The sequence below is a fragment of the Podarcis vaucheri genome (assembly GCF_965113315.1).
Source record: "Podarcis vaucheri genome assembly, chromosome: 2".
Classification (NCBI taxonomy): Eukaryota; Metazoa; Chordata; class Lepidosauria; order Squamata; family Lacertidae; genus Podarcis; species Podarcis vaucheri.
Genome location: NC_138760.1, coordinates 31,608,908 through 31,616,499, shown reverse-complemented (window position 1 = coordinate 31,616,499; position 7,592 = coordinate 31,608,908). Strand labels below are relative to the sequence as shown.

The window sequence follows — 7,592 nt, the reverse complement described above, 5'->3', positions numbered from 1 at the left end:
CACGTGGCCAGCGTGACGAAGCTGCAACTGGTGAGCCAGCACCAGTGCCACACACGGAAACGCCGTTTACCTTCCCGCTATAAAGCGGTACCTATTTATCTAGGGGTGCTTTCAAACTGCTAGGTGGGCAGGAACTGGGACCAAATGACGGGAGCTCACCGGCGACCTTACGATCAGCAAGTCCTAGGCACTGAGGTTTTACCCACAGCGCCACCCGCGTCCCCACAATACTGAGCTAGATAGACCAATAATCTGACTCGGTATAAAGTAAAAGGGCTGTCATGCGAAAGATGGAGATAGCTTGTTTTTGGCCTGCTCTGGAGGGTAAGACCTGAGCCAATGGGTTCAAGTTACAAGAAAGGAGATTCCAACTAAGCATCAGGAAGAACTTTCTGGTGGTAAGAGTGTCGCCATGCAGAGGGCTGGGAGGCCAGCTGATAAGCCCCAGCTATGCCGTCTCCTTCCATTGGCCCGTGCTCCGACGTAAATCAGTGGCCCGCCAGTGGTCAAAAGCCAGGGCACGCTATTAGCAGAGTGTACTGTGGGAGAAAAGCATTGACAAACCTAGACAGCATCCTAAAAAGCAGAGACATCACCTTGCCAACAAAGATCTGTATAGTTAAACCTATGGTTTCCCCAGTAGTGATGTATGGAAGTGAGAGCTGGACCATAAAGAAAGCTGATCGCCGAAGAATTGATGCTTTTGAATTATGGTGCTGGAGGAGACTCTTGAGAGTCCCATGGACTGCAAGAAGATCAAACCATTCTTAAGGAAATCAGACCTGAGTGCTCACTGGAAGGACAGATTGTGACGCTGAGGCTCCAATACTTTGGCTACCTCATGAGAAGAGAAGACCCCCTGGAAAAGACCCTGATGTTGGAAAGACTGAGGGCACAAGGAGAAGGGGACGACAGAGGGCAAGATGGTTGAACAGTGTTCTCGAAGCTACCAGCATGAGTTTGACCAAACTGCGGGAGGCAGTGGAAGACAGAAGTGCCTGGCGTGCTCTGGTCCATGGGGTCACAAAGAGTCAGAAACGACTAAACGACTAAACAACAACACCATGCACACAGAATAGGCATGAGGCTTGTGAAGTCATACTATTAGTACAGATTTATTAAACATAAATCAGAACGAAGAAACATGTCGTCTCTACACAAATGGAAGTTCCCAGCATACTGTGCTGGAATGTAAACAGGCATGTGACATGCAATAGTTCCACATGCCTGTTTCTTAAGGTGGAATGGAAATGTCAACAAAGAGGTGTTCAGCAGTGGAATGGACTTCCTCAGGAGGCTTTAAGCAGAGGTTAGATGGCCACCTGTATGATCTAGTTGAGATTCCTGCACAGGAACCAACTTGACAAGCCTTTCTTTCTTTCTTTCTTTCTTTCTTTCTTTCTTTCTTTCTTTCTTTCAAAAAACGTCTTGCTGTCACTTCAAGCGCAGCAATTGACTGCCCACAACAGCCTAGTCACATACCTGGGGAAAGAATGATGCTATATCATGACAGCATTTCCAAGGCAAAAAGATGCTTGCTCCAAAAGCTCAGGATCCCAAATAGCAACACCAGTGGGTTGCTGCAGGCAGCCAGGGCTCTATCGAACCTATAGAAAAGCCGTTGAGACTGAGGAAAGAAGGAAAACAAAGTGCCTTGTCCCTGGGTCTCAGGGTCCCTGATTAGTCTCAAGTAGAGAGGATTCAGTATTACTGTTTCTATGCTGTGGAGCAGATTTCCAGCAGAGATCCAACAGGCACCCTCACTGCCATCCTTCAGACCTCTCTTGCATACTTTTCTTTGCTGACAGGCCTTCAGCAAAGGCCTTCAGCTGACAGGCCTACAGTTGTTCAATTGTCTTCTTGTAGTTTTAGCCCGTTATTCTTTGAGTTACTTTGTACTTATATGACGTTTCACGTTATATATCTTGATAGCTTTATGTGGGTGGGTGGTTTATAAATACCTTTAGAGATATATAATTGAAAGTGACACCATCACCACCCTGGAAAATTCTTCCCCACTGTTTCAATATTTAGGAGATATTTCCACCTCACACACCCACCCCTCCAAAATAATGAAATGCTGAGGAGAGTGGAATGAAATTCTTTGACCCAGGTTTGGTATAAGGCACCACCTCCCTATATTTCTAGGTCAGGGAGACAAGCACAGAGCAACGACTACAGAAGCGGTGGCAGCTCCCAGGTGATTCTCGTGGTTAGATGTAGACCCTCCGTGCTGAACTGCGATGACCCCTGATGCCAGCCCTGGAATTAACCTTCCAGAGAGCACAGCCTTGCTTAGCAATGAATTGTAAAATATCATTTAATACAAGAAAGACTCTGCAGGCAGTTCAAAGCTGGGGGGGGGAATTAATAAGGAAGCTTAAAAGAAAATCATTGCAAACCTCTTACGCCAGGGATCAGCAAACTTTTTCAGCAGGGGGCTGGTCCACTGTCCCTCAGGCCTTGTGGGGGGGGGGTGGACTATATTCTGAAAAAGAAAGAAAGAAAGAACTTATTCCTATGGCCCACAAATAACCCAGAGATGCATTTTAAATAAAAGCACACATTCTACTCATGTAAAAACACGCTGATTCCCGGACCGCCTGCGGGTTGGATTTAGAAGGCGATTGGGCTGGATCCGGCCCTCGGACCTTAGTTTGCCTATCCATGTATTATGCGTTTAACTTAAGGTGGATCTAGCGAAACAGATACCCAAATTTTCACTTGCAGGAAAATATTGTTGCACTCGCCCCATTCTCTGAGTGTGCAAGAGATTCTGGTACTTGCCTGGGGTAGGGTTTCCTTGGACTGGAAGTCAATGAAGATGGCGGTATCTTTTGGCTATAGGGCTTTATTTACACATATATACTACTGCAGCATCAGAGGGAAGGGCTGATAACATCAACACTCCAACAAATCTTTCTTTCATGTTAGCCTCCACCCCAAAGTCATAGCTTTGTGTTTCAGCCCACAGAGGAAAAAAAACTTCTCCATGTCTCCATTCAGCTCCCAGCATCAGCCAAAAACTCATAAGCCCCTATGGCCATTAGGATGACATGGTATCCAGGCAGATTTGCCCGGGGGGGGGTGCGGAATACCTTCTCCCTTCCTGGAGAACACCACCACTTAGTTGTCGCTATGGCAACATGGCCTACTTTTTTAAAAGGTTTTTTAGTTTTATTTTACAATTTAATCAGCATAATCTATAAACATAAATCACGTAAGAAAGTAAGCATACATCCCCTTTCTCCCCACCCCTCCCCCCACCCATAGACTTCCCTCAACTTCCCCTTCCTGTTCTTTCTAATATTTTCTCATTCTGCATATACTCCTCTAATCTTAATACCATTCCTCTTTACCTAAAAACTCTATTTTCTTCCAAAATCTTTTATATCAAACTGTTTAAATCCCATATTCTACTTGTTTATTTCCACATCGTTTTTCAACATCTACCACATCCTTTTTTGTTACCGTAATTGTAAGTGTTTACTCAAAACCTGCTAGTGAGTCTAGTGCTTTACAATATTTCTGTATATATAAAATAAATACATTCCAATCTTTTTTAAAGTCTTTGTTGTCCTTCTCTTTTAATCTTGCTGTAAGTTTCGCCATCTCTGCATATTCCATCAATTTGAGTTGCCAGTCTTCTTTCATTGGCATCTTGTCATCCTTCCATCTTTGGGCTAACAGCCGTTGTAACATACATGAATAAATTCTTGAGTTCTTTTGGAGTTTCTTGTCCTGTAATGCCTAATAAAAAAAGCTTCTGTTTTTTTGTTAAATGTTAATGTAAACATTTTTTTCATCTCATTATAAATCTCCTCCCAGTACCTTTGATTATTTTACAATTCACAACATGGCCCTCTTTTTTAAGTCGAGCAAAATCCAGTGCTTAGCTGAGTGGCTAAGGCCATTTGCCTAACAAAGAAACTAGTCTGACCAGTTTTGTGGCTTCTTGTACTGTATTCTGACCTCACAGATGCAGAAACAGAGGCGTGGAGGCAACCCATGGATATAATTCAGAATAACCCCCAATTCTTATAGAAATATAGTTTAAAATTCGGGGGGGGGGGAGAAGGTGAAATCCATATGATGTGCACACAAACATGTCTGCCTCTATCTCAACCTATGAAGACAGAGCAGAGTTTCAAAATGTGTGCTCGTTCCACCTCTCTTTCTAAAACGAATAGATTTCCTATTTCAGACCAGACAGAAACCTCCTGTCTCCATTGGTTGGGCAGAAAAGGCTTATCAGCAATGGGGAAAGACTGATAAACTGGACCAATAGGAACAAAAGACTAACCTTCTCCAATCATTGACGAGGAAATTACCACCTTCTGTGTTAGATCTATTGCCTCATTTTGTGTGCCTTTTCCAGACTTTTGGCAGGAAGCCTCTGATATTATAGCAAGAGTAACTCAGCAGGTCAGTGTGGAATCGGGACTTGGTTTGCTGTCCTTATTTCAGGAGCAGAGTAAATCACTGGTGCACAGGGATCTAATAACTCATCTCATAATGGCGGCTCGCATGGAAATTGCACATTACTGGGAAAGTGAGGAGGGTTTTGTATTGAAGAGATGGTATGATAGAGTACGGCAGTTAGCCTGGCCAATAAACTCACACAGCACTGCAGGCTTGCTAAGGGGAGATAGGGAGGGATATTTTCCTTGAAAACTGGGCTGCCTTTTCTTTCATTTATTAACGCTCCCCCTGGGGAGCCAAAGCTCCCTGCTTCTCAGAAATCATTTTGGAGAGATTAACTAACCAGAGCTTGGATCTACGCAGCTTATGGAAGGCATATGTATATATGCAGACAATGTGATATTGTAAGAACAGTTCAAGGAATGTACACACGCCGCGGCACAGATTACTGCTTATCCATTTGAACAACTATTATTTTTTATGTTGCTATTAAAAACTAATGATGATTCTCTTCAAAAGCAGAAGGAAGACCTCCTGTTAAGTAGTTTAGCCCATTCACACTTGTTGATGCAACAGAATGAAAGGACGGAAAGTGACAGACAACCACTTATACAGGGGGATTACATTTCTGAAACATGCACAGAGTCCTAAGGTAGTGGCTTCTTTAGAATGGGGCATCTGAGACCTTCCAAAATGCAAGGCAGATAACCAAGCTCTTAAAAACACATTATATGAGGTATAATGTCCAGTACCTCCCTTATGGAATCTTTCACCTCCTTTCAATGTCCAATTAGAACAATAATTTGGACAGTGTTATTTTCCCCTCTAATGATGGGCTTTCAGGTGGTTTTACACAGGTTCTGAGCACTGCTTGTATGATACTTCTTGTGCTATTTAGAGTTTGATTTGGTTTTATTCTGTAATTACCATATGTTTTAATCATGGTTTTGTTTTAACATAACTTAGGATAATTCCCCCCCCCCTCTAAAAATTGCCTGTAAGTACACATTTTTCCTGGCATACTCATTTCCTGAGAGGATGGGACAAAATTTAGTGATTGACCAAAACAGAATAAAGAAATACATGGTTTATAGCAAAAATAGGATGATCAATTAATTACAACAATAGCGTTCAGCTTCTGCCAGCAATTTGGGGGTTAATTCTGTAGGTGCCCATAGCATTAGCAACAACCATGATCCATACATTATACCTTATTGATCTTTGCCCAGGTTCTATATACCTCTGCTTCATTCCCCTTCCACCAAACAAAGTAGAGATTTGAGAGTGAAGGTGCTTAGAGTGACATTTGAAATGGCAGCAAAGCTGACCTCTTCATAACAAATACAAATACAAGCAGAGAGATTGAAAGGCATGTGATGGAGGCCAGCTATGGAAGTAGCAGCACTTTACCAGTGTGGTTTGGGCTTTCCTGAGGCCAAAATGTCTCATGAGACTTTTCCATGCAATTGAATGCTAACAGTTCTGGCTAAGCCAAGGAACCAAGCCAATGATGGTGTGTAACAGGGCATCATGCACAGGGGCCAAAGCTCGTAGCAGCCATGTCATTACAGGCCTGTGAGCTTTTTGCAAGCGGTAAGACTCAGACTGACTTTCACATGGCCATTTCCAAGCTGGGCAGGTACAGTTCTGAGTGCAGTTTGGGAGAATGCTGTCTTGCCCAAGGCAAAGTGGTTCTTTCAAAATGAGATCTAGAAGCAATACAAAATACACATGTGAGTAAGAAGATTAAAGATTTGATTTCAAAAGAGCAAGCAATGTATACATACCAAGCAAGCACTTCCATCTGCCACTTGGAAGCCCTCAAGAAGCGGCAAAGCGACTCCCCCAAGTAGCCTCAGTTTCCATGGCCCTGCGGTCAATCAGTCCATGCACAAGCATCAAAGAAACTCTGCCCAAACTGTCCAATTTTATAGATAGCCTGTGTGGCTTCCAAGACTGGCTATGTGCAGATCATCCATTAGACACCCCCCCCCCAATTCCTCACTTTCTCAAAACAATGTCCAACATCAAAGAAAGTACCCAGCACTATCCTCCGCAACTTATTAAGGCAGCTGCGAGTGGGACTTCACCTCCTCCCAACATTCCCAGGACATTAAAGACTGTTCTCACACCATCCAAAAACTTAAGAAGAGGGAGGGAGGGGAAAGGAACAGAGGCAGGAAAGGTAACCGTGTCAGATCACTAACTCCTTGATACACTTGGTCTTCCAGATGCATTTCCCATACAAATGTGCAAGCAAAGTAGCAACAGAGATGAGAATATGTTTCAGATTGGTAAAATGAGAGATGTCAGTGTTTGTGATTTTAAAGGTAAAAGTCCTAATTGATATTAGAGAATACTGGATGGATCAAGAAGGTGAAATGAAACCTAGCAGAAAAGGTATCTCTCTAATTCCAGATTAAAAAAAAATCCTTACAGTAGCACCTTAAAGACCAACTAAGTTAGTTCTTGGTATGAGCTTTCGTGTGCATGCACACTTCTTCACACTTCTTCTTCTTCTGAAGAAGTGTGCATGCACACGAAAGCTCATACCAAGAACTAACTTAGTTGGTCTTTAAGGTGCTACTGTAAGGAATTTTTTTTATTTTGACTATGGCAGACCAACACGGCTACCTATCTGTCTCTAATTCCAGAACAGTGGAGCCAGCTGAAGGAACAGCTTACTGATATTGATGAAGCAGTAAGAAAACTGTAAAGGTGAACCATGCAGAAACTCCACTGTTATAGGTTTAAGTAGTCTTTTTACACTGGCATTCATTTTCTAAACTATTTGTTTTCCAAGCTATTGTATATTTGGATTGCAAAACAATTTGTAAGATGAGCGCTTTTTAAAATGTGCATTAAAAGTGTATTCTGGGTGAAGTTACAAATGTGTATACTTTTATTAAACAGGCGTTATGTTCTCACATCATGGTGTAAAATAAAACACATTCAATTAAAATGAAAAAGAAAGTGCACCCCTCATCCCGAAAGCCAGCAAAAGGGCTAAAGAGATGCTTAAAGTTGTAGGCTAAGTGATGGGACGTGGGTGGCACTGTGGTCTAAACCACTGAGCCTCTTGGGGTTGCCGATCGGAAGATGGCAGTTCGAATCCCTGCGATGGGGTGAGCTCCCGTTGCTCGGTCCCAGCTCCTGTGAACTTAGCAGTT

The 7,592-nt window shown here is 42.9% G+C and overlaps 1 pseudogene across 1 annotated transcript; it reads left to right on the top strand.

Annotated features, from left to right (window-relative positions):
* The first annotated feature begins 4,515 nt into the window (after positions 1-4,515).
* LOC309527485 (activated RNA polymerase II transcriptional coactivator p15 pseudogene) lies at positions 4,516-7,369 on the top strand (annotated as a pseudogene). The gene is made up of 3 exons: positions 4,516-4,552; positions 6,654-6,840; positions 7,077-7,369. The product of its transcript is annotated as an activated RNA polymerase II transcriptional coactivator p15 pseudogene (transcript).
* Positions 7,370-7,592: the final 223 nt, after the last annotated feature.